Here is a 27,711-nt window from a genome sequence, read left to right on the forward strand (position 1 = left end):
AATAATTTTGATTATGGTACCTAAGGAAAGCTTGGTTTAATGTAATAAGGATGAAGCAAAATATTTGTCATTTAAACTACAAGAGGGTTCGGATCTTTTGTGTCAGTTGTAAGTTCAATAGGATGTTAAGATGAAACTGTTTTACAGAAGAGAGGGAACCAGAATTTTGCCATTCATGAGAAATGAATCCAGAATAACACCACACGCGAAATAACTGATTTGGAAGCGAAAGTTAACTTAAAGAAGGAACGAAATTGGAGAAAAATAGGTAAGAAAATGTGGTATAACCTGTATGATGAAAATATTTTTACCCTTCTCAGAGTCATCTGTGTGATTAATTCTTTTATAAAGTAATTTTAGATGAAATTGTCTTACTGTTTTATGTACAGACATATGAGTATGATAAATGTATAATTGCGAGTCTCTTATCAGGTGTGTCAGCTGGTATAAATGTTTTTGCGTGTAAATAACCATTGTTCTTTTTACTATGTATGTTTATAGGAAGTTTCACCATATTTATCATGTGACAAGACATATGACGCGAGTGTCTGGAAGAGGACGAATTAGAACAATGTTCTAGTGGTATAAACACTGTGTTGAAGTAGCATTGAAGTAGCTTGTTGGATTAACTAATAGTGGATTGAAGTAAAATTATGAGTAATTCATGTTTATGGGTAGTTAGTTTGTAGAATAGACAACAGGTGTGCATGTGTGTGTGCAAATAACATGTGAACATTATGCTGTCCTGACCCATACTTGCACAAGGCATAATCCTATTCATTTGAGTGAATTAATAAGTAGCATTTGATTTATTAAAACGGAAGTGTTTAAATTTGAAGCATACCACTTTGGAGATGTCGATTTATATCTAATATTGTCAGTTCATTTAACTTTGATTTTTATACTGTCATGTCATTGTACTTTAATTTTTTTTAATATTTTCAAGTCATTTACCTTTTATTTTTAGATTGTCAATTCATGTAATTTTTTATTTAAAAAAAGTAAGTCTCACTTTTGTTCTTAAAAATTGTGAAAGACAATACTAAGTGTATTATGTATGACATTTTGTAATCACATAACTATGATGGACAATTTCTGTGAATGCAGTAGAGAACGTGAACGCGAACCAGCTTAACTCTTATCAGACATCGGGAGCAACGAGGAGGAGGACTAGTTGTAAACAGGCGGGTTTGCCAGCAGGACACACTGTCAGCCGGGGCCACTTCTGGAGTGCGCTCGACAACACTTTCCCTTGCACCTGGAGCTAATGGGCGGCCGCACCAGTGCGACCCTTAGTGGAGGCGATGACCTGAGATGGCCGAGCGGTCCACCGCGCGGAAATCCATCTGCTGGCAACGCACCACACGCATGTGACCATGACGAGACGGCTGCGGTGAAACGACAGAAGACAGGGGATAAAGGGGCGTGTAGCCTTTTGACAGGTACTGCCCAGAGAAACTTGCAGACTTCAACGACACCTGTCAACAGTTCCTGGCGGAAGCCCATTGTCAAGCTACAGTAAATCATGGTTCGGTGTTCTCTGGTTGCTGAGGGTGGCACAAAGAAGAGCCACTAAGTGTCATCCTTGACCAGGAATATCAAACTGTCGAGCCAGTTGAGGATAACTCAAGAATTTAACAACACAAACAACGAACCAAATCGAGATGTAAGTGACATGGGCCACTAAGAGAAACTTCATGAGAGGGCAGAGATGGCGGGATTGCACACAACAGATGGACATAAATCCCTACTGACAGCTGCGGCGACGAGCCCCCCTTCCCCCCCCCCCGCCCCTTCTTAGTGTGCCTCGGAACAGTGGAACTACTGACTGTGCCACTGAACAGTGATTATACGGTTCTTAGTTCAATGCATATACACGTGTTTCTTTCAGAGAAACTTTAACTCTTGTATTTTGCAGGTGTTCTACTTGTTTTTTTTCTTTAGATTTTGACTCTTGTATTTTGCAAGAATTTGTTTATTGGTGTTTTCTTTAAGATATTGACTACTGTACTTTCAGAGCTGTTTAGTTTCTCAGTGTTTGTTTGTGTGTGTTGTATTAGATTTGTGATATTTTGTTTCGTAAATTCATTCCTGTGGCATTGCTTCGTTTATCAGTCTGATTACTATTCATTCTCATTGGACTGTGATCGATTAGCCTTTGCATGGGGCATATTTATAGTGAGGAACCCCATAAGGGTAACAATCACATAATTAATTGTGGTTTCAGTATAATGACACAGTGATCATTGTTTGATAACTAACTGAAATATAGTAGAGTGATTATATTAGTGCCTCAAAGTTATTTTAATTCCACAAATTATTAGTTCTATAAGATATAGAATTTTTTTGCGATAACCACTTTGCAAAACATGTTTCCTCTCTTATTATCATTTTTTTTTGCTTTTGAGGATTGTGCATTGTAATGATCTGCTTTATAATACTGACGTTATTTTCATGTTTTTTTAAATTGCTGTGGCATCTTTGCTATTTTCATAAAATTCACTTGTTAATAAACAGTCATAAATTTTCCTGTGATCAGTTAGCTCTTGCAATGAGCAAATACTGGTGAACTCCATAAGGGTAACAACCAGAAATTGTTTTCATATTAATGACGTATGGACCATTGTTTTTACTTGCTGACCGAATTAGGTCTACACTATCTTTTAAATTGGTGTCACATTATCATTTTTTTTTTCCTTTTGCGGATTGTGCATTGTAATGTTCTGCTTTATAATACTGATGTTATTTTCAAGTTTCTTTTTTTTAAATTGCTGTGGCACATTTACTATTTTCATAAACTTAAATGTACAAATATATAAAAAAATTGTGTAATGTAGATGCATTAATTTGTTCTGAAAGCAGTGCTGATATTCAAGACAATAAAAGCGGGTTAAAAGCTGTGAGCTATCTGGAGAAATTAACCTTGCATTACTGAGCAACTGTTTCACCAGGTATCCAGTCTAGCTTACCAAATTCCCAACCAAACTCACATTAATTATAATCTTTTAGTAGTCATTTTACGATAACCGGCATTTTAAACTTGATTCATAACTAAACTGGTGCCTTATTCAGGGTTGTGAACATGTGAGTTTGTAATCTTACGGAATACATCAAATATGGAGCCAAGATTGGGACACTTCATACAACACTGCATTCATAAAATAACACACGAAGAACGTTGAAACATATGCAAGAGGAAATTAATCACAACCAACTGATTCAATTTTCACCCAAAGAAGTTACGTTCGTAGCACAATCCTGTCCGTCTTGAAATTACCACACACTGGTATACCAAATTCATACTATCTCTGTGAAATCTTCCCGAAAAGAATAGCTGAGGGCTGCTTTGATGATTACACCACATGCTACATGTGGTCAACTTGGTTTACACAAAGAGCGTAACTCCACAATAATTTTGATAATTAAAATAAATTACATCGAAACGCAATTTACAAAAGAATAACCCCGAACTGGTTACTATCGTCTTACTATTAACCTAATGGGTCAAACAATTCTATAAGCACGTGGTACTGGTCTCACAAAGTACACCCCGCGTGGGTTGAACATAAAGAAAAGTTGCTATATTGAAAAATATTGTCAAGACGAGACATTATAATCTCACGCACATTCGCATTTTAGATACATGATCTTAGTTAGAGTTACAGATCCTCAACATGTGGTTCCACTTTACTCATAAAGTAGTGACAAAGCAACTACTGGAATATATTCTAAACTTCACACTCGAATTACACTGCGTTGCAGTTTAAGATAACATACGACATTTTACATTTAAACCTGAAATAAAGGTGATTAAATTTTCAGTTAGGATGAAGTTAAGAAATCCATTGTCCTACGGACTTAGCAGACACGCGCTTAGCCAGAGATCTTACCACTTCAGACGTTCGCCGCGGACAGACTGACTTGGGCTCCTACCAACGGTGCTTCCAGATACAAAACGGAAGTGACCAGAGAGGCTGCTTCCTATACCAACATGACAAGGGATGGACATGACCATACTAAGAATAGAAACCTCTCGGCTTTTAGAAAGCGTAGATACCTGTTCCGACGTTGGTCCTACTGTTCTCTAACAGACAGGCTTGTCTCCTACCATCAAGCATGGAACTAGAAATGCATTTGCTCATTCATCCGTTCACACAGAAGGTAAGGGGGATGACAGTATCTTATCTTATACAGTATATAAAAGAAAGCAGATGTAGGTTCTGTATGAGACTGTGTGACATGAATTACATATAAACTGTGTTTTAAAATGTAGTAGTGTGACAGATCGTTCTTGATTATGTGTAAAAGTAACACATTCCACTGCTCAGTCTCCTCCCCGATAGTCAGAAACACCACAGTAAATTTAGAAGTGGAATGTATACCGTAAATAACAACAGTGTTAAAAAACATGAAAGGGATCCAAACAGAGACCTTTCATAACCCCAATACTCCGGGAAAACACAGTGCAGGGAGTTTTCTGGCCATGCTAGGTCATTCCCAAGCAGGATTCTCACACCCAACTTAAACCGAAATGCGAAGAGAAGGCAAAAGGTCACCAGCTATATGTTAAAACATAATAATTTCAACACATCTTTAGAATCTACCAATTTCAAAGAGAAAAAGAAAACAATCTGTGACACCTATTTAAAATATAGTGTAGACCTAATTCGGTCAGCAAGTAAAAACAATGGTCCCTGTGTCATTAATATGTAAACAATTTCTGGTTGTTACCCCTATGGAGTTCAACAGTATTTGCTCATTGCAAGAGCTAACTGATCACAGGAAAATTTATGACTGTTTATTAACAAGTGAACTTTATGAAAATAGCAAAGGTGCCACAGCAATTATAAAAAACATGAAAATAACATCAGTATTATAAAGCAGAACATTACAATGCACAATCCTCAAAAGCAAAAAATAAATGATAATAAGAGAAGAAACATGTTTCACAATGTGGTTATCGCAAAAAATTCTATATCTTATAAAACTAATAATTTGTGGAATTAAAATAACTGTGTGGCACTAATTTAATCACTTTAATATATTTCAGTTAGTTAGAAAACAATGATCACTGTGTCATTATATGAAACTACAATTAATTATGTGATTGTTACCCTTATGGGGGGGGGGGGCTCGTCGCTGCAACTGTCAGTAGGGATTTATGTCCATCTGTTGTGTGCAATCCCGCCATCTCTGCCCTCTCATGAAGTTTCTCTTAGTGGACCATGTCACGTACATCTCGATTTGGTTCGTTGTTTGTGTTGTTAAATTCTTGAGTTATCCTCAACTGGCTCGACAGTTTGATATTCCTGGTCAAGGATGACACTTAGTGGCTCTTCTTTGTGCCACCCTCAGCAACCAGAGAACACCGAACCACGATTTACTGTAGCTTGACAATGGGCTTCCGCCAGGAACTGTTGACAGGTGTCGTTGAAGTCTGCAAGTTTTTCTGGACAGTACCTGTCAAAAGGCTCCACGCCCCTTTATCCCCTGTCTTCTGTCATTTCACCACAGCCGTCTCGTCACGGTCACGTGTGTATGGTGCATTGCCAGAAGATGGATTTCCGCACCGTGGACCGCCCGGCCATCTCAGGTCATCGCCTCCACGAAGGGTCGCACTGGTGAAGCTGGCCATTAGCTCTGGGTGCAAGGGAAATTGTTTGCCCCGCACCTATCTTTTGTTGTCGAGTGTACTCCAGAAGTGGCCCTGCTGACAGTGTGTCCTGCTGGGAAACCCGCCTGTTTACAACTAGTCCTCCTAGAGTTTAGCCAGTTCGCTTTTACGTTCTCAACTGCATTCACAGAAATTGTCCATCATAGTTATGTGATTACAAAATGTCATACATAATACTACTTAGTATTGTCTTTCACAATTTTTAAGAACAAAAGTGAGACTTAATTTTTTTTTAAATAAAAAGTTTACATGAATCGACAATATAAAAATAAAATTTAAATGACTTGACAATATAAGAAAATAAAAGTATAATGACATGACAGTATAAAAATAAAAGTTAAATGAACTGACAATATAAGATATAAATCGACATCACCAATGTGGTATGCTTCAAATTTAAACACTTCCATTTTAATAAATCAAACGCTACTTATTAATTCACTCAAATGAATAGGATTATGCCTTGTGCAAGTAAGGGTCAGGACAGCATAGTGTTCACACGTTATTTACACACACACACACACACACACACACACACACACACACACACACACACACATGCACACCTGTTATCTGTTCTACAAACTAACTACCCATAAACATGAATTACACAAAATTTTACTTCAATCCACTACTAGTTAATCCAACAAGCTACTTCAATGCTACTTCAACACAGTGTTTATACCACTACAACATTGTTCTAATTCGTCCTCTTCCTGACGCTCACGGCATATGTCTTGTCACATGATAAATATGGTGAAACTTTCTTTAAACATATATATTAAAAAGGACAATGGTTATTTACACGCAAAATATTTATACCAGTTCACACACCTGATAAGAGACTCGCAATTATACATTTATCATACTCATATGTCCGTACATAAAACAGTAAGACAATTTCATCTAAAATAACGTTATCACAAGAATTATCACACAGATGACTCTGAGAAGGGTAAAAATATTTTCATCGTACAGGTTATACTACATTTTCTTACCCATTTTCTCAAATTTCGTTCTCTTTAAGTTACCTTTCGCTTTCAAATCAGTTATTTCGCCTGTGGTGGTTATTCTGGATTCATATCTCATGAACGGTAAAATTGTGGGCTCCTCTATTCTGCAAAACAGTTTCATCTTCACATTCTATTGAACTTACAACTGACACAAAAGATCCGAATCCTCCTTTAGTTTAAATGACAAATGTTGTGCTTCATCCTTATTACATTAAACCAAGCTTTCCTTCGGTCACATAATCAAATTTATTTAATCTTCCTCTACCTTCAAGAGGGAAATTTCTTCAGTTCAATTCATATAGGCTGCAGTGCATACCGCAACAGCGAAAACAGTAAGCTGTAATGCTTACAGCATCAGCAATACACATAAACGTCGCATTTGTAGTACAAGTATTAACGCAGAATAATTTTTCAGTCTCTGGCTCAACATCAATCAAGACTACAGAAAGGATCCATATTTCTGTTCCATTCTCAATTTGCTGAAAAACTGCTCGTATTTGACTACCACAATAATATTTCAGGGCCACATAAATTACACAAACCACAATTCTTCTTTCACCTTGAAGGGAATCAATATACTGACTAAATCCACAGACAGCACTTTACATACTCAGCTATAAAGAATAAAAAAGACATATATCATCAATATTAACATATCAGCGCATATTGGGAAGCAATTGGTTAAACAATCGTATTATTGCACCCTGTTTTCAAGATTCCAAACTTACTCATTCCCTTCTCAGAGTTCTCTTATCATAAAAATATTCATACAGAACGCATACTATAGTAAGAGAACCTCATTTATACTGACAGATATAGAATAGTAATAGATAGATAGTAGCACTGAAAGCAGAAAATCGGAAACAAGGCTACTAACAGCTGGGGACCTGGGTTTGCCAGACCCATAATACCCTCACATCGGATATTCCCCTGAGTTTTGCATTAATTCAACGTAGACCGTGCTTCTCTCAGGAGCAACTCTTTTCAATTTACACAAAAAAACCATAAACAGCGTTTCACTCGTTCACAAAGAAACCCTTTATTTTCACATTTGAACCAACCTAAATCCTAATTGCACAAGGGAAGAAAAAAAAACCACAAACATCACTTCCATCAATCACATAGAAACATCTTTATCATTATTTTTGCCAATATATTATTCAAAATGCATATGTCACAAATGTAAACTAATCAATTCTTTCTCTTCGCCGTCCTCTCTACTCCTCACTGTCCTTCCTACTCAATGTATGGTTTTACGTTTGACACATAGTGTAGCCCTTTTGATTTCTTCGATCGAAGAGTTTCAACTTCTATTGCGTTTTCATGGGGAATCTTCTTTATCCGATACGGGCCGTTAAAACGACTAAAAATTTTTTTGCAGACACCTGACCGTTCGTTAGACAGCTTGTGAGATCTGATAAGAACTTTTTGTCCTACATGAAACACTGTTTTCCTCACGTTTTTCTTATACGCCTTGACTCTGACTTCTGCTGCACGCTTGATGTTGCGTAAAGCAAAGTCAACAATTGGGGTCCGGCGTAGTCTCGGCTCTGCTGGCCAAGGCACCACCTCTTTGATTTTGCTCGGGGGCTCCTTGTTTCTTAGCACAGTGATTGGCGTATTAGGCAACTCATTAATTATGTTCTGAAATCCTTTTAGGTGTATGTCCCACGATCGGTGGTCACGACTGCAGTATAACCTACATAATTTTCCTAATTCACGCATAATACGCACACTGGGGTTCGAGCTGGGGTGAAATAGAGATAAATATATAGGTTTAATTCTTCTCCTTCGAAGCATCCGCTGTCAGTATTGCGATCCAAATTGTGGTCCATTATCCGAGATAACCCTTTTCACACGCTCAGCTTCATGCAGAAACTGCTTTGCAAATGCAGTTGCCACTGTCCTTCCTGTGGCTCGCCTCAACGGAGTCAGACACACAAACTTGGAGGTTAGCTCCACCGCTACGAAAACATATGCAAAACCTGCTTTAGATCGTATTAGTGGCCCAAATAGATCCACGGCCGCGAGGTCACAAAGTTTGCTTGGTATTATCGGGTGCAATGATGGAGCATACGTCACGGTGGCCGCCTTTGCTCGCTGACAAGGTCCGCACACTCTAAGTACACAACGAATACGCCGTAGCATGTTATTAAAATAGCATGTGTCCTTCACTTTTTCACATTTCTGTGCTCCGAAATGACCATAACTTAAATGTATGTACCATATAATTTTGTTTACGAGTTCCTCCGGAATCACCAACACCCATCTGGAGTCGTCCGGGCCTCGTTTCTTGAATAGTATTCTGTTGCGCACAAAGTAGTACTGGCGTATTACTACATTATCCTTGTCCTCCCACTTCTTCATTATATCTTTCAATACTGCGTCCTTATCCTGTTCGTCCGCTATACTCCCTAAAGAGGTGGCAACAAAGTTCTCGAACGCTACATTCTATAAGTATAGAATGCTAAAATTATTTTCACCGAGTTCCCCTTCTTCTGTGTGAACCAAACCTATAGGAATGCGCGATAAAGCGTCATCAATTACATTTTTCTGTCCCGGAATGTATTCTACAGTGAAATTATATTCCTGTAGGTATAGTGCCCAGCGTCCTAGTCTCCCATGCGTGATTTTTGTGCTCATAAGAAATTGGAGTGCACGATGGTCAGTGTACACCCTGGTGATCCTCCCAAATAAGAAATACCTAAATTTTGAGAATGCCCAAACTATCGCGAGTGCTTCGAGTTCTGTCACTGAATAATTTTTTTCACATCGAGAGAGTACCCTGCTCCCAAACGAGATTGTTTTCCAAGTTGTAATATCATCATTTCCTTCCGTTTGAAACAGTACCGCACCTAATCCTAACAAGGAACTGTCCGTCATTAAACAGAATTCTTGTGTCAGGTCGGGATGCACGAGGATGGGTTCCCCTACCAATGCCTTTTTCAATTTGTAAAATTCATCCTGCGCCTCTTGATCCCAGACCCACAAAGCGTTCATCCCTGTTAGTCCACATAGACGGGGTGTACCAAATACACAAAAATTTATAAAAATTACACAGACCTAAGAATGCTCGCAACTGTTTTATTTGTCGGCATTGCACACTTCACTATCGCCGCAATTTCCTCCGGGTCAGGTTGTATTCCATTTGCTGAGACAATATGGCCTAAGAATTTCATGTTTTCTCGTCCGAACTGTGACTTATGTAAGTTGACTGTTACACCTGCCTTCTCAAAAAAAAATCCAATAGTCTGTTCAGAACGTCATTATGATCCTCCCATGACTTTTCCGCAATTAATATGTCGTCCACATAAATTGTCACTCGCTGTTTCAAATCATCAGACAAAATGCTATTTAATCCCCTTATAAAAGCAGCTGATGAGACGTTTAGTCCGAACGGGAGACGCCGGAATTGGAAACAATTTCCGTAAGACAGGAACGCTGTATACAATCTGCAAGATGGGTGTAGCACGATTTGCCAAAAACTCGAACGGAGGTCGACAGATGATAGTACCTTTACCCCGTGGAAACGTTGTAAGAGTTCCTCAAGGCTCTCAGGCCTGTCCGTTTCCGACATAATAATTGTGTTTATCTGTCTCGAGTCTAGTACCAAACGAACCGAGTTGTCGCGTTTTGGTACGACAAGCAAGGGTGACTTCTACGAGCTTACTGCCCGCTCAATTATTCGTTGTTCTAACATCTTGTTTATTTCCTTCTCCACCTGGGCTTTATACGCCACGGGAATGGGGTCCGGTCTAACAGAAAACTTCCGATAGTCACGTACTCTGAATTGGTAAGTAAAACCCTTAATCGCCCCCGGAGTCTCAGAAAATACCCGTTCATGATTCCTAAGTAGGCAATACAATTTCTCCTTTTCCTTCTTCGTGGTTCTGACACCCGCGATGCTCATTCTCAGTGCATTAGCAAAAACATCTTTCCCCTGCTCACCAGACGTAGAGCACGACTCACTTACATAGTTCACGAGTAGGTCCAGTCTGGGTTGCGACTCGGTTTCAGCTTGAAACTTTAGGCAACTAATTTCTAACTCGGCACACAATATGCATCCATCAAATATTAAATTAATTGGCTGATCCCCAACTTGAACTGTCATTACTCCTCCACCCATGTCAATTACTGCATGGTGGGCATTCATGAAGTCATTTCCTAAAATCATTGCCACCTTCAGCATTGGGAGCACAAAGAAGTTTTACTCAAACTCTCTTCCCTGGCAGGTAAAATTAAGCCGTGTCTGCCTTCGGATTTCTACGCTCTTACCGTAGATTGCGCCCTTCACCTTTATTCCTCGCACTTGAAAAACGGGCCAAGTCCCAGTCCCTTCGCATTTTTGAAATGCTGCCTCGCTCACTATCGAGAAAGGGCTTCCTGAGTCAATGACACACTTAAAACATATTTCGTTTATTGTAACTGTCACGACTGGATTTATTCCCGAAATTATAGCACTCGTAGTTCCTTGCAACAAATCCTCTCTAATATCTTCCCTCTCTATATAACCTATGTACTCATTTGCCATGTCGCTCATTTGTCCCAATTGGGCGCCTTCTGCGCTGATCGTTTGTCATTGCCGGTTTTGTTCATTTCCATTTGCTGGATTATGTCTAGGGTTAGCCGGCCGAATTTCATCATCATGTGGTGCTCCGCCTACAGTCCTATTCCCACCGTGTTCACCGTAGTATCGATTCTGGTTGCCGTAACTGTTGCGTTCACGATCCTGTCCAAGTCCTCGATCATTTCCGTTGTTCTACCTGTGTTCGCGACTGTTACCCCAGTTTCAATACGGCCGGTCCCTATTATTGTTCCGTTCGCGTCGCGACGACCAGTCAAGCCGTTGATTAGTACTACGGCCACGAATGCGGTCGCGCTGCTGCGCCCCGTAATAACTTTGTGCCTGATTAGGCGGGCATTCTGCTGTATTATATTCCAACTCTTGGAGAAGTGTCTTAAACGTTTCCACGTCCTCTTTGCATCGTCCCGCAAAAATGACGAGGCGCAAGTGCATCGGCATTTTGGTGATGCATATCCTAATTAGTTCCGCAGGTCCGTATGGATCGAATAGAAATTGATTCGCCAGCAGTGGTCGAATAGGCGTGCTGGGCTGCCGAAACCAGACTGGTTCAAATTTGGAAGCATAATTATGCCATGCTTGACCCTGTCTTGTGCCGCTTCCGACAAATAGGCGGACAGAAAGGCTTGTCGAAACTCCCGAGTGGAGTTGCAGTGTCGCACTGCCGCTTCATGTGAATCGCCGGTTCTCCTTTCAAATAGCCACACATATATTCTATCTTATGTGAACGTGCCCAGTCGGGGGGAAGACAGAATTCAGATTGCTCGAGCCATGATCGAGGATGTATTCCTTTTTGCGAATTTCGAAATATCTCAAACTTTCTCACCGTAAGGAAATGTTTGAAATCAAATCCCTGCATTTCCTCCCGGCGAGGCCCTTGAATGTTTCTATATTTCTCTGTCTGCCCTTCAAAATACATTCCTCCCTGTAGTCAAAATCTCCCTCGTGGCCGGAGTCCCTCTCTGCACTGTAGGTATGGCTATTTTTAGTGCTATTGGCGAGTTCGGAATCACACCCAATGCAGCTTTCCAGATGCGCCACACGTTCTTGTAATTTTCCTGTTACAGCTTTGTGCCGCCTGTTCACTTCGAACTGTCCCTCCTGAAATCTAAGAAGCGAACGCACTTCTTCGGTCTCTGCGACCGTTACCTGCGTAGTATTGTTATCGCTCTCCGTCACCTTCATCGTGCCTACGATGTCCACTAATGCCGCAATCTTATCATGTATTTGTCTGTTGCCCTCCGCCCCAGTCTGCTTCAATTGTTCTACTTGCTGTCGAGTGCGTGAATCGCTTGACTGTTGTCCGCTACTGTGTTGCTAACGGACGCGGGAAAATGCGTTTCCACCTCCTGGACCCTCGAGAGTACCTGCTGGCCTTCCCTTTGGCATTCTTCTCTCAGCGCTTGGAAATTCCTAAGTAGCTGTTCTTCGCTCTCTTTCGATTCCGCATCGCGACTCTGCTTGCCCTGTTCTAAGGCTTGCAGACGATCATCGATTTGTTCAAATGTACGGCCTAATTCTTTCATAATATCATTTTTTATTTCACTTGCCAGAATGTTTATTCTTTGTGAGATATCATCGGACACTTGCTGCATCGACTTGTCGACTTTAGTTGTCTGCTGAATTAGTTTTTCGACTATTTGTTCGCCTAGCTCGTGGATCGATTGTTTAGATTTCTGTGTCATTTGTTCGCCTAGCTCGCGGATCGATTTTTCAGACTTCTGCGTCATTTGTTCGCCTAACTAGCGGATCGGTTTTTCAGATTTCTGCGTCATTTGTACGCCTAGCTCGCGGATCGATTTTTCAGATTTCTGCGTCATTTGTACGCCAAGCTCTCGGATCGATTTTTCAGAGTTTTGCGTCATTTGATCGCCTAGCTCTCGGATCGATTTTTCAGATTTCTCTGCGTTTTCTTTATTTTGTTGCAATAAGGCTTTCATGAGTTCTGCCAAATCAATTTGGTTAGTTGGAGGCAAATTAATTTCTGGCTCTGATGTGAGCCCATTCGTCCTGTTTTGCATTTCCTCTGAAGTATTCCCCAATGCATTTTCGGAACCGTCCGACGCGTTAATATTCGAAATCAAATAATCCCCTTGCTCCATGTTGCCTAAGTTGTTGGACCGCCTACATTTAGCTTGGTTACGTGCCTGCATTCGTTCAATTTATACCCGGTATGTGACACACTAATCAAAATAAATGTATCCCCCAAAAATTACGACAGTTACACGAAAGGTACCCAACCAAGTACGCACTTTTTCACACGCAAAACAAATTTTTATCTTTGATCGAAGCAGTGCAATTTACAAGCGAGAAAAAAACACACATATAAAACACACAAATGTAGAAAACAAAACTACAAGACAAACAACACAACGCCGCTCAACAACGCTGTGAATCTTTTGAAAGTCTGCTCAGAAACAACGCAGAAGTTGTTTGAGCGCTGTAGCGGAAAAAAAATAAGATTATACAACGCTCGCAATCTAACATTTCAGAGATTCCAGTGTCTATCGGAATCACAGAACAGGGTCGCCATGTTTAATGTTGCATTAATTTGTTCTGAAAGCAGTGCTGATGTTCAAGACAATAAAAGCGGGTTAAAAGCTGTGAGCTATCTGGGGAAGTTAACCTTGCATTACTGAGCAACTGTTTCACCAGGTATCCAGTCTAGCTTACCAAATTCCCAACCAACCTCACATTAATTATAATCTTTTAGTAGTCATTTTACGATAACCGGTGATATGTATATAAAAAAAGAGAATTTAAATAGAAAGAAATAAGTCAGTTTATATTTGGAAATTTATTTTAACATTCATAATAGAAATTTCAGCATTTTAAACTTGATTCATAACTAAACTGGTGCCTTATTCAGGATTGTGAAAATGTGAGTTTGTAATCTTACAGAACACATCAAATATGGAGCCAAGATTGGGACACTTCATACAACACTGCATTCATAAAATAACACACGAAGAACGTTGAAACATATGCAAGAGGAAATTAATCACAACCAACTGATTCAATTTTCACCCAAAGAAGTTACGTTCGTAGCACAATCCTGTCCGTCTTGAAATTACCACACACTGGTATACCAAATTCATACTATCTCTGTGAAATCTTCCCGAAAAGAATAGCTGAGGGCTGCTTTGATGATTACACCACATGCTACATGTGGTCAACTTGGTTTACACAAAGAGCGTAACTCCACAATAATTTTGATAATTAAAATAAATTACATCGAAACGCAATTTACAAAAGAATAACCCCGAACTGGTTACTATCGTCTTACTATTAACCTAATGGGTCAAACAATTCTATAAGCACGTGGTACTGGTCTCACAAAGTACACCCCACGTGGGTTGAACATAAAGAAAAGTTGCTATATTGAAAAATATTGTCAAGACGAGACGTTATAATCTCACGCACATTCGAATTTAAGATTGATGATCTTAGAGTTACGGATCTTCAACACGTGGTTCCACTTTACTCACAAAGTAGCGAGAAAGCAACTACTGGAAGATATTCTAAACTTCACACTCGAAATACACTGCGTTGCAATTTAAGATAACGTAAGATATTTTAGATCTAAACCTGAAATAAAGGTGATTAAATTTTGAGTCAGGATGAACTTAAGAAATCCATTGTCCTATGGACTTAGCAGACACGTGCTTAGCCAGAGATCTTACCACTTCAGACGCTCGCTGCGGACAGACTGACTTGGGCTCCTACCAAGGGTGCTTCCAGATACAAAACGGAAGTGACCAGAGAGGCAGCTTCCTATACCAACATGACAAGGGATGGACATGACCATACTAAGAATAGAAACCTCTCGGCTTTTAGAAAGCGTAGATACCTGTTCCGACGTTGGTCCTACTGTTCTCTAACAGACAGGCTTGTCTCCTACCATCAAGCATGGAACTAGAAATGCATTTGCTCATTCATCCGTTCACACAGAAGGTAAGGGGGATGACAGTATCTTATCTTATACAGTATATAAAAGAAAGCAGATGTAGGTTCTGTATGAGACTGTGTGACATGAATTACATATAAACTGTGTTTTAAAGTTGAAAGGGTACAGTCGCGTCCTACATTGAAAATAGGTACGACATTCTTCATTATTCTTGTCAGAACAACATATTTTTTGTAATAATAACTCAATTTCACTTAATTCACCGAAGCCGGATACCAGTGTAGGAAAGAATGACAATTTATTTATTTAATTCATGTGCACTCCTACAAAATAAAACCCTACACCCAATTTGGTGAGATCTGTGAAATGAATGAATTTATTGTCGTCTGCTAACCGCAGATAGTGAATGTGCAGTATATGATCATATTTGAGACGGTCCTTTGGTCACCTTTGGTGGAACAAATGATATAAAATTTACCGGAGCTTCGAGCGCCTAAAATGTGGCTGACGAAGACGTTAGCAAGGTGCTCCCCCACTTCAGCAGATGTGCGAGATGACGTGAATAACGGCCACGTTTCAGCACTGTGCCGCTGAATCTTGCGTTGGTAAGACCTGCCTTAGGTGTGCTCCGTAAAGACAAAAGAGTGGGGACGTGGTATGCATGTGAAATACTTAAGAGTAATTTGGAATAATAATTTCTCTATTTAAGGAACTTTTGTGGGGAGAATTAAATGTCAGGCAGGTAATATTAAGGGGATCGTAGTAATCTTCGGGAGTTACCAACGGTCACAATGAAACCACGTGTAGCAATAAGTTGAAATACTTCCGAGTGCTCAAGTTAAGTTGAATTACTAGCGTGTGTACTATAAGTTGGAAATATTTAAGAAATGGCGTGTGCAGGGCTTGAAATTAGAGACGACTACTTCCACGTGGTGAGTACTGCGTGAGTCTCAATCTATGTGTGAGACAAAGGATAAAGAGAAGTACTCTTCCATGGTATCAGGTGAGGACTCGCGTGTGTGACGAATATGTTCTTAATATTACTTTGCGTGTTATGTTTCTGTGTGACGCTTGATTCAAACTATCATACTCTGAGAGAGAAGCAAGGTGAGTCAGCCGTCTATCCAGCAACGCCACTTGGCTTGCATTGCACAGGAAGACGTGCATATATCCTCCAGAGTTTGTAGTAGGAAAGGGAAGTTACGAAGTGGGGCAGTGTCGTGTGAAACTGGGATGAATATTAATTGAAGTGGGAAAGCTGAAATTGATGTAATTATAACGTTATGACTAGTCGTGGTGTTGTATTGTATGTTGCCAGTGTAGTGTATTTCATTTAATTTAAGTATGTGTGGTTTGCATGGGAGAGTAGCAAGATAGGTACAGAGGCAGTGGGTTATGCATGTTCCTTTTTGTACAGCTCGGTCTGGAGGAAAGTTTCGTGATGGTGGTTGTGAGAGTCGAAGTGTGAGATGTAGCAAAAGACCCTCCATCCTATCCAGAAAGTGCACTGTAGCGTTAAATAATTACGAGACCATAAGATAGAGAATCACCAATGTAAAGCCATGTCCTCTGGACGGAGTTTATCATGTGTAATTGTTTTAGAAATATGTAATGGTGTATTTAGGTTATAGAAGTTATCGGAATAAAAAAGATAGTGAAAAGAAAAAGATTGGAGGCCTCTTCCTTCGAATAGTATGTTGTCATGATATCCACAATTTATAATGTGTGCGCCATTCATATTCAGTGCGATGGCCACGTGTTGTTCAAAGCCGTTGGGTAAGAAAGAAAATGTGGTATTGCCAGTGCGTAGTGAACAGTCAGAGTTGTGTAAATTACTAACAGTCAGATGTGCGTTATCCGTTGCGTAATATTCAAGCAGGAGAATAATTTGTAACTTAATTGTGAGTTGGTTGGTTGGTTTTTGGGGAAGGAGACCAGATAGCGTGGTCATCGGTCTCATCGGATTAGGGAAGGATGGGGAAGGAAGTCGGCCGTGCCCTTTCAGGGGAACCATCCCGGCATTTGCCTGGAGTGATTTAGGGAAATCACGGAAAACCTAAATCAGGATGGCCGGACGCGGGATTGAACCGTCGTCCTCCCGAATGCGAGTCCAGTGTCTTACCACTGCGCCACCTCGCTCGGTTAATTGTGAGTACTAGAGCTCATGTTACTTGATAAATAAGAATGAATCCACTCGCTTGGCAGACCACTCATCTTGCAGGCCTGACTGCTTGATGCCACAGTATGAGCAAGGCATGTGGGTGCCTCTCAAAGTGTAGTAGTGTGACAGATCGTTCTTGATTATACGTAAAAGTAACACGTTCCACTGCTCAGTCTCCTTCCAGATAGTCAGAAACACCACAGTAAATTTAGAAGTGGAATGTATGCCGTAAATGACAACAGTTAAAAAAAAATTAACACTAAAGGAATCCAACAGAGACCATTCAGCAGTTAATATTATCTTGCAGTGTTGTCCCCAGATATTTAAACGACTTCACAGGTTCTACGGCAGTCAAATGAGAACGAGAAACATAAGAAAAATAAGTAAATTGTTTCAAAAGCAATAGCCATAATTGCTAATACAGTTAACCCACTGGGTGCCTTCACGGGGAAATATTTGACATTGCCTACAGGACCATGTTGACAGTCTGCAAAAAATGAAGCGAGCCATCACGTCCAAAAGTTAAGGAATGTTGATGGACAGCATCGCTCTGTTGCAGGGTAATACCCGCCAACATGCTCTTAAGGTTGTTTGGAGAACATTGCTCAAGTTTCGCTCGGTAGCCTCCACATCGTCACGATCTCTCCTTGTACGATATCCACGTTTTTGGAGCACTGAAGGAAGTAACCATGTTGTTCCTTGTAAAACATATGCCATTATTAGGAAGCAGATTGATATAATTACACTACTGGTCATTAAGATTGCTACACCACGAAGATTGCTACAGACGCGAAATTTAACCGATAGGAAGAAGATGCTGTGATATGCAAATGATTAGCTTTTCAGAGCATTCAAACAAGGTTGGCGCCGGTGGCGACACCCACAACGTGCTATCATGAGGAAAGTTTCTAATTGATTTCTCATACACAAACAGCAGTTGACCGGCGTTGCCTGGTGAAACGTTGTTCTGATGCCTCGTGTAAGGAGCAGAAATGCGTACCATCACGTTTCCGACTCTAATAAAGGTCAGATTGTAGCCTATCGCGATTGCGGTTTATCATATTGCGACATTGCTTCTCGCATTGGTCGATATCCAATGACTGTTAGCAGCATATGGAATCGGTAGGTTCAGGAGGGTAATACAGAACGCCGTGCTGGATCGCAACGGCCTCGAATTACTAGCAGTCGAGATGACAGACATTTTATCTGCATGGCTGTAACGGAGCGTGCAGCCACGTCTCGATCCCTGAGTCAGTAGATGGGGACGTTTGCAAGACAACAACCATCTGCACGAACAGTTCGACGACGTTTGCAGCAGCATGGAATATCAGCTTGGGGACCATGGCTGCGGTTACCCTTGACGCTGCATCACAGACAGGAGCGACAGCGATGGTGTACTCAACGACGAACCTGGGTGTACAAATGGCAAAACGTCAGTTTTTCGGATGAATCCAGGTTCTGTTTACAGCATCATGATGGTCGCATCCGTGTTTGGTGACATCGCAGTGAACGCACATTGGAAGCGTGTATTCGTCATCCCCATACTGGCGAATCACCCGGCGTGATGGTATAGGGTGCCATTGGGTACACGTCTCGGTTACATCTTGTTCGCATTGATGGCACTTTGAACAGTGGACATTACATTTCAGATGTGTTAAGACCCGTGGCTCTACCCTTCATTCGATCCTTGCGAAACCATACATTTCAGCAGGAGAATGCACGACTGCATGTTGCAGGTCCTGTACGGGCCTTTCTGGATACAGAAAATGCTCGACTGCTGCCCTGACCACCATATTCTCCAGATCTCTCACCAACTGAAGACGTCTGGTCAATGGTGGTCAAGCAGCTGGCTCGTCACAATACGCCAGTCACTACTCTTGATGAACTGTGGTATCGTGTTGAAGCTGCATGGGCAGCTGTACCTGTGCACGCCATTCACGCTCTGTTTGACCCAACGACCAGGCGTATCAAGGCCTTTATTACGGCCAGAGGTGGTTGTTCTGGGCACTGATTTCTCAGGATCTTTGCACCCAAATTGCGTGAAAATGTAATCACATGTCAGTTCTAGTATAATATATTTGTCCAATGAATACCCGTTTATCATCTGCATTTCTTCTTGGTGTAGCAATTTTAATGGCAAGTAGTGTATTTTATTTTGAGCTACTGATTGTCACCTGCTAGTACACGGAGCAGGGCGAGTAATCTCTCATTACCAGTGCGTTTTATGGGTTATTCGGCCTACAACGCATAATATTAAATAAAGTATGTAGAGTTGGCAAGTGTGGCAGGCAGCTTCCCCTTACCACTGCCGAACCGCCGACCACCCACCCACACGACGCGTATAAGGCAGCAGACAGGCAACACGCAAAGTTTCGTTTCGTTTTCTCTTTCCTTCTGGATGCTTCACGTTTTTAGTCAGGCAGTTTGTATTGAAATTCTTTTGATTCTGTTATGGTTTGCGTTGCATACCTAGCTCGGTCGACATACAGGTCTTAAAAATAGAATTACCAAACCGGCTGGACATCTAAAATATACAATCTGATTAATAAAACCAGTAAAATCTAAGAAATAACACAGAAGACTACCATAATTCTGTGTCTTATATGTGTGCAAATTGTAATATCGAAAGACGTTTCAGAATTCGCAACATAAGGTTCACTTACTTAGATCGGTCTCTGGTTTGTTTATCGGAGATCCTTAAGTAACTGATATTTGGTGTGTCCAGAATTAAAGTGGTTTTGGGACAGGGTGAAGTTCAGCACTGATATGTATAAGTGGAAGATATTTATCATTTGGATTTGCAGCTCCATGTGTTTACTGTGTTTGCAGTTATAACTGTAAGGTGTAAGATCCATCAGTTATGCAAAACACCGTTTTTTCTCAGTACCCAAACCTGTTTGATCACCACTATGCCATCATCAGTGGGTTTCTGATTTATTTAAACGTTCACATTACAGATTAAATAAAACGGAAATCAGCAGATGATGGCACCGTGGTGCTGAGCCATGTTTGCGTACTAAGAAAAAAAGGTGTTTTGCATAACTCGCGGACCTTACATCCTACAATATGTGGAAGACACTTCTCTCGACGAGATGCCCCCGTGGTTGCAGGAGAGGGTTCGGCACACACGGGCTCTGGTCTACGTGCGGGATCTCGGCCTGCCTAATGTGCGCCGGCGTCCGTCGTCCGCATAAATCCCCCGTAATTGCTCCCCGCCGTCGAACTCCCAGGGGGGCAGTTCCGGACGGGCCGCCGCCGCACCGGCTCGCTGACCGCTTTTTATTTAAATAGACCGCACCGTGGCCAGCGCTGTGGGGGAGGGGCTGGGGGGCGGCGAGGGGAGGGGTAGGAGGGATCAGCTCTTCATCCTCTTAGGTCGCACGGGCCACGGAGTAGGGGCCTCTCTTACGCCTTAAAAGTGCTTAAAAGATGACCTCGCCGTCGGCTGCCGCTCCTCTCACTGACAAACGCGCCGAAGAATAGATTCGGGCACAGAACGGGTATTAACTCTTATGGAGCTATATAGTGATCAACAAGTGCAGTGCTGGAACGTCCGCTATTTTTAAGTTATTTATATGGATACGTAAACGAGTTACACGCCCATAGTTAACGATGATTGTTTGCTGCACGCTCTGTATGACATGCACATTCACTACAGTAAGGGAGAGCGGGGAAAGCGGACAGGGTGTGATTTTTCAGGGTTTTAAGCTGAGCAGCAATAGACGGAAATGCATAAGAGCCAATGATTACAATCTGTAAATGTTTAAGTATAATAACGATCATATTGAGTACAAACACTTCACTTTTCAAAAAGTGGGAACATTGCCGTTTTGCCCGACATGAGCGGGCAAAGTGGCCACTTAGTTTTAAGCACACAAAAAGGGGGGTGGGATAAGGAACTGTTTCAATAAAGTAGGTGCTTACGGAGTATCGAAGCAGACCTGCGATTGGATTCAAGACTTTCTTGCAGATAGAAATCAACACGTCGCTCTTAACGGAACTAAATTGCAAATGTAAAGGTAATATCCGGAGTACCACAGGGAAGTGTGATAGGACCGTTGCTGTTCACAACACATGTAATTGATCTAGTAGAAAGTGTCGGATGCTCTTTAAGGCTATTGGCAGATGGTGCAGTTGTTTATATCAAAGTAGCAAGGCCAAAAGATAGTAAGAATTTGAAGAACGACCTGCAGAGAATTGATGAATGGTGCAGACTCTCGCAGTTCAAGCTGAACGTAAATAAATGTAATATATAGCTCTTACATAGGAAAAAAAATCCACTACCGTACAGCTACACAATTGATGACAAACAGCTGGAGACAGCGTGTGCAGCAAAATATCTAGGCACAACTATCCAGAGTCACCTTAAATGGAATGACCAGCCGGCCGGAGTGGCCGAATGTTTCTAGGAGCTACAGTCTTGAACCGCGCGACCGCTACGGTCGCAGGCTCGAATCCTGCCTCGGGCATGGATGTGTCTGATGTCCTTAGGTTAGTTAGGTTTAAGTACTTCTAAGTTCTAGGGGACTGATGGCCTCAGCAGTTAAGTACCATAGTGCTCAGAGCTATTAGAACCATTTTTGAAATGACCATACTAAACAGATAGCAGGAAAAGGAGACACCAGACTCAGATTCATCGGAAGAATGTTAAGGAAGTGTAACTCATCCATAAAGGAAGTGTCTTATAAGGCGCTTCTTCGCCAGATATTTGAGCATTGTTCATCTATCTGGGATCCCAATTAGGAAGTACTGATAGAGGAGATAGAGAAAATCCAACGAAGATCGGAGCGTTCCGTCACGGGATCGTTTAGCCGGCGGGACAGCGTTACGGAGATGCTAAACAAACTCCACTGGCAGACGTTACAAGAGAGACGTTGTGCATCACGGGGAGATTTACTACTGAAATTTCGGGACAGTACTTTTCAGGAGGAGTCACACAACATATTACTTCCTCCCACATACATCTCGCGTATTGACCACGAGGAGAAAATTCGAGAAATTGGAGGCAATACAGGGGCTTACCGACAATCATTCTTTCCACGTACTATTCGCGAGTAGAACAGGGTTGGAGGGATCAGATAGTGGTACCGAAAGTACCCTCCGCTACACACCATTAGGTGGCCTGCGGAGTATGATCTAGATTAACTAAATACAGTGTATTGTGAAACATGATTCAGATAATGTTATTTACACTTTTCGTGTATAAAAGTTGAACTGTGTTCCTCCTACACAGAATTCGTGAGCCGAGAGGGAGCACAACTGGCACTAAATCCATAGCTCTTCCGGCCTTGAACCACTGTACGTGCACTCTTTGTCTTCATCATTGTCGTCAAAAAGAGTTCTTCCAGGGTTGGACTTTTGGCTCTTTGCACATTTGTCTCTACTGCCTTTCTTTCCTTTGGCTGCTTTCCGTATATCATTCTTTCTACTTTATTTTTCTTCTATTTCTTTATTTGCCGCTAGTATGTCACTCTGACAAGTACTTGGTGTGAATATCGCCGCAGAATCCTCCTTTCGGCCGCTTCTGTCACGTTTCTCCCCCGCACAAAGTGGCTGCAAGCCACCGCCTAGATGACCACTTTGCCCGCATTGAGACAAAGCTGTATCTCCTCTAATAGCTCACCGAAATTTCAACAAGTATTATTATGGAGTGAAGATACGACTCATTCAACAAAATTTCATTGAAAATACGTAAGTCACATTCCCTGTCCACAATAAATATACCAACTGACCATTTACATTACACGAGGATAAGTAAAATCCACAAAACATTTTATAACTCTGAGGCGCGGGACAGCAAACAGGTTAGACTTCAAGGAGTGGATGGATCCTCCAGGGAGAATAATTTAAATCAATTCCCGCACCATTCCAGCAAATTATAAGTCACCAGGACCCCAATGGCCACTTTGCCCAGCTCTGCATTACTAAAATGTTAGCCTGTTTTGTAATTTTCCGCTCTGGAGGCTATCCATGAGCAAACATAATTGTTTGTGTAGACAGAGTACCCCATTTTAATATTGCTGAATAATGTCTCGAAATATGTAGCTTTTGCAACCAAAAATTGTTTTCAGATAAAACGCGTTAACGATTAAGGGAGCCACGAGGAGACTACAGTTTCTTCGTAGATGACACTACAGTCAATGAAAGTGGGTCAGCTTCATTTGCTTGGAATCTTCTTTTTAATGTATATTGTGAGCATTCCTTTCTTCTTCTTAAGCGGTTTGGGCAATATGCCTGTTCTGACTTCAAATCCTTACGAGTCGTTTTGCTCAGTATTTTAATTTCTTTTTCCAGGGGGATTCACTTGGTTACAATGACTGCAGTTCTTTCTTCTTCCATACGTTCGATTTCTCCTTATACTGTTCCACTTCGTTGCTCAGGTTAAATATTTCTAATTTTTTTCGTACATTCTCATTTCATATATGACCCCTCCTCGAGCAACCTTCGACAGATCTCAAAAATGCTGATATCAGGCGATTGCGTGATGCTTTATTATTCTTTCTTTCAATCCGAGATTCGCAGCGATTGAGCAAGACAGGATTAGCGATTGTTTTGTGCAGCTTTAATTTTTATCTTTCCTCGACTCGTTCTTTAAGTGTCTATTTATAGTTAGATATGTAGTGGAATTTGTTGATCTCACCCTGCACATTATCATAGTTATTTAAGTTGACAACCTCAAATATCTAAAACTGGTGACTTGTCCCAGTGCTTTTCTTCAATAATAATTTTTTTGCAGACTGGGTGTTTTCTATAGCGAGCCATGACTTTCGCTATCGTGGTGAACGTTTTCAGATTATGGCATGGTCTTCCTACCTCATATAATCTGTATACCGAATGTTTGTGTGGTATCAATAGCAACGCATAGTTTAAAAAGTTGGCACTATCACGAGACACAGACGACAGCGCCCTCTAGCCAGTGCTGTCGAGTTCTACGAAATCCGCGACTGCTTCGCCCAGCCAGGACACTTCGCTTCAGTTGGCTCTCTATACGACGGGTCGAAGACTTCGCATCTGTACAAAGTTATGTATTCTTTCTTGCACCAGTAAACCATTTTTACTCACTGCAGTACCGACGTATTTTTCCTCCTCCTTCTCCTACCCACGCGCCGCCTTCCAGGTGGGATACAAAAGATGGCGACGAGGATGGGATTATGTTTTTTCTCATCTTTTGTATCCCACCTGGAAGGCGGCGCATGGGTAGGAGAAGGAGCAGGAAAAATACGTCGGTACTGCAATGGGTAAAAATGGTTTACTGGTGCAAGAAAGAATACATAACTTTGTACAGATGCGAAGTCTTTCACCCGTCGTATGGAGCGCAAACTGAAGGGAAGTTTCCTGGCTGGCTGCACCTGATGAAATGGGCGAGGCAGTTGCGGATCTCGTAGAACTCGACAGCACTGGCTAGAGGGCGCTGTTGTCTGTGTCTCGTGGTAGTGCCAACCTTTGAAACTATGCGTTGCTATCGATACCACAGTTTGGTTTCTTATTCTGTACTATAACTACATCATCTACATATAGTACGTGTTCAGACGATAGTTTCTTTTCAGGTGTATTCCTCCATCGGCATTATTCTTTTTTTTTTTCTGATGAGATCTTCGGTATATCTAGTTAGGTGACAAGTCATGTGATAGGGAGGAGGGAGGAGATTAGTGTTTAACGTCCCGTCGACAACGAGGTCATTAGAGACGGAGCGCAAGCTCGGGTGAGGGAAGGATGGGGAAGGAAATCGGCCGTGCCCTTTCAAAGGAACCATCCCGGCATTTGCCTGAAGCGATTTAGGGAAATCACGGAAAACCTAAATCAGGATGGCCGGAGACGGGATTGAACCGTCGTCCTCCCGAATGCGAGTCCAGTGTGCTAACCACTGCGCCACCTCGCTCGGTCATGTGATAGCGATATGCACGTATACAGATGGTGGCAGTATCTCGTAGACAGTGAGCGAAAGGGCAGTGCACTGGAGGAGCTGCCACTTGTACTCAGGTGGTTAATGTGAAAAGGCTTCCGTCGCGATTAGGGTTGCACAACGGCAATTAACAGACTTCGAAAACAGAATGGTAGCTACAGTTAGACGCATGCGACATTTCATTTCCAGAATCGTTAGGTATTCAGTATCCTGAAAACCACAACGCGAAGAATATGCCAAGAGTAGCAAATTCCGGGCATTACCTCTCACCAAGGACAATGCAGTGTCAGCCTTCAATTAACGAGCGAGAGCAGCAGCGTTTACATAGAGTTGTCAGTGCAAACAGACAAGCAGCAATGCATGAAATATCGGCAGAAATCAATGTGGAACGTATGACGACCGTAGTGCGGCGAAAGTTGGCGTTAATGGGCTATGGAAGCAGACTATGGAGACGAGTACCTTCGCTAAAGGTACGACTAGCCTGCAGCGCCTCTCCTGTGCTCGTGACCCGATTTCAGTTGGGGAGAACTGATAGAGTCAGAGAGCGGCGCACACGTCACGTAGTCATGGAACCAACATCTCAGCAAGAGATTTCGGCGACTATTGCAAGATGCCTTTCTCAGGGTGTTTTGCTAACTGACATTACGGTTCCAATCCCAGAAGAATTTTATTTCAAATAGCTCTGAGTACTATGGGACTTTACTTCTGAGGTCATCAGTCCCCTAGAACTTAGAACTACTTAAACCTAACTAACCTAAGGACATAGCACACATCCATGCCCGAGGCAGGATTCGAATCTGCGACCGTAGCGGTCGCGCGGTTCCAGAATGAAGCGCATAGAACCGCTCGGCCACACTGGCCGGCTGTGGTTTATCGTATCGCGACATTGCTGCTCTCGTTGGTCGACATCTAATGACCGTTAGCAGAATATGGAATCGGTGGGTTCAGGAAGGGTAATACGAAACGCCGTGCTGGATCACAACGGCCTCGTATCACTAGCAGTCGAGATGACAGGCATCTTACCCGCATGGCTGTAACAGATCGTGCAGCCACGTCTCGATCCCTGAGTCAACAGATGGGGACGTTTGCAAGACAAGAACCATCTGCACGAACAGTTCGACGACGTTTGCAGCAGCATGGACTATCAGCTCGGAGACAATGGCTGCGGTTACCCTTGACGCTGCATCACAGACAAGTGACGAACCTGATTGCACGAATGGCAAAACGTCATTTGTTTCGGATGAATCCAGGTTTTGTTTACAGCATCATGATGCTCCATCCGTGTTTGGCGATATCGCGGTGATTGCACATTGGAAGTGTGTATTAGTCATCGCCATACTGGCGTGTCACCCGACGTGATGCTATAGGGTGCCATTGGTTCACGTCTCGGTCACCTCTTGTTCGCGTTGGCGACACTTAGAACTGTGGACGTTACATTTCAGATGTGTTACGACCCGTGGCTCTACCCTTCATTCGATCCCTGAAAAACCCTACATTTCAGCAGGATAACGCACAACCGCATGTTGCAGGTCCTGTACGAGCCTTTATGGATACATAAAATGTTCGACTGCTGCACTGGCCAGCACATTCTCCAGATCTCTCACGAATTGAAAACACCTGTCAATGGTGGCCGAGCAACTGGTTCGTCACAAAGTCAGTCACTACTCTAGATGAACTGTGGTATCGTGTTGAAGCTGCAAGGGCAGCTGTACCTGTACACGCCATCCAAGCTCTGTTTTATTCAATGCCCAGGCGTATCAAGGCTGCTATTACGGCCAGAGGTGGTTGTTGTGGGTACTGATTTCTCAGGATCTATGTACCCAAATTGCGTGAAAATGTAATCACATGTCAGTTCTAGTATAATATATTTGTACAATGAATACCTGTTTATCATCTGCATTGCTTCTTGGTGTAGCAATTTTAATGGCCAGTAGTGTACTACTGCTTACAAAGGAAAGCTAGATTTGCACTGTCAATATGAGGAAAATAATGCACTTTAATGAGAACCTCAGCAGTACTTCTGGATCATCACAGAACTACACGGGGGAGACTGAAGCGCCAGGCGGTCCATTAGCTGTCTTATTTCCAGATAAAGGGTCAGTCAGCTGCAGCAGCTACAGAGCTTTGTCCGTCCCCTAGCAGTTTTCGAGACCGTTACGGTCAGGTTACCAGATTATACGGCAACGACAACGCGCCACCGGTTTCTCAAGAATGCAAAGTGCCTGTTTAAGCCCCCGTCGCCTGTTCACCTTACGTGCGACTGCCCTCGTGCCCGCTCCACAGCAGCCCTCGTCGACCGGTCGAAAGCAGAAAAGCAGCAGCAAAAGCGCCGAGCCCTGACAGCAGAAGTTGGCTCCCTGCTGCTCGAACTGAAGCCCAGCGGGGCAAGCGCCGTCTCCGGGCCCCCCTCGCCCCACGCCGCCCCGCGGGCGGAGGCGCGCCTTCACTTTCGGCTCATCTGTACGCGGGAG

The sequence above is a fragment of the Schistocerca nitens genome, chromosome 1, assembly GCF_023898315.1.
Source record: "Schistocerca nitens isolate TAMUIC-IGC-003100 chromosome 1, iqSchNite1.1, whole genome shotgun sequence".
NCBI lineage: Eukaryota > Metazoa > Arthropoda > Insecta > Orthoptera > Acrididae > Schistocerca > Schistocerca nitens.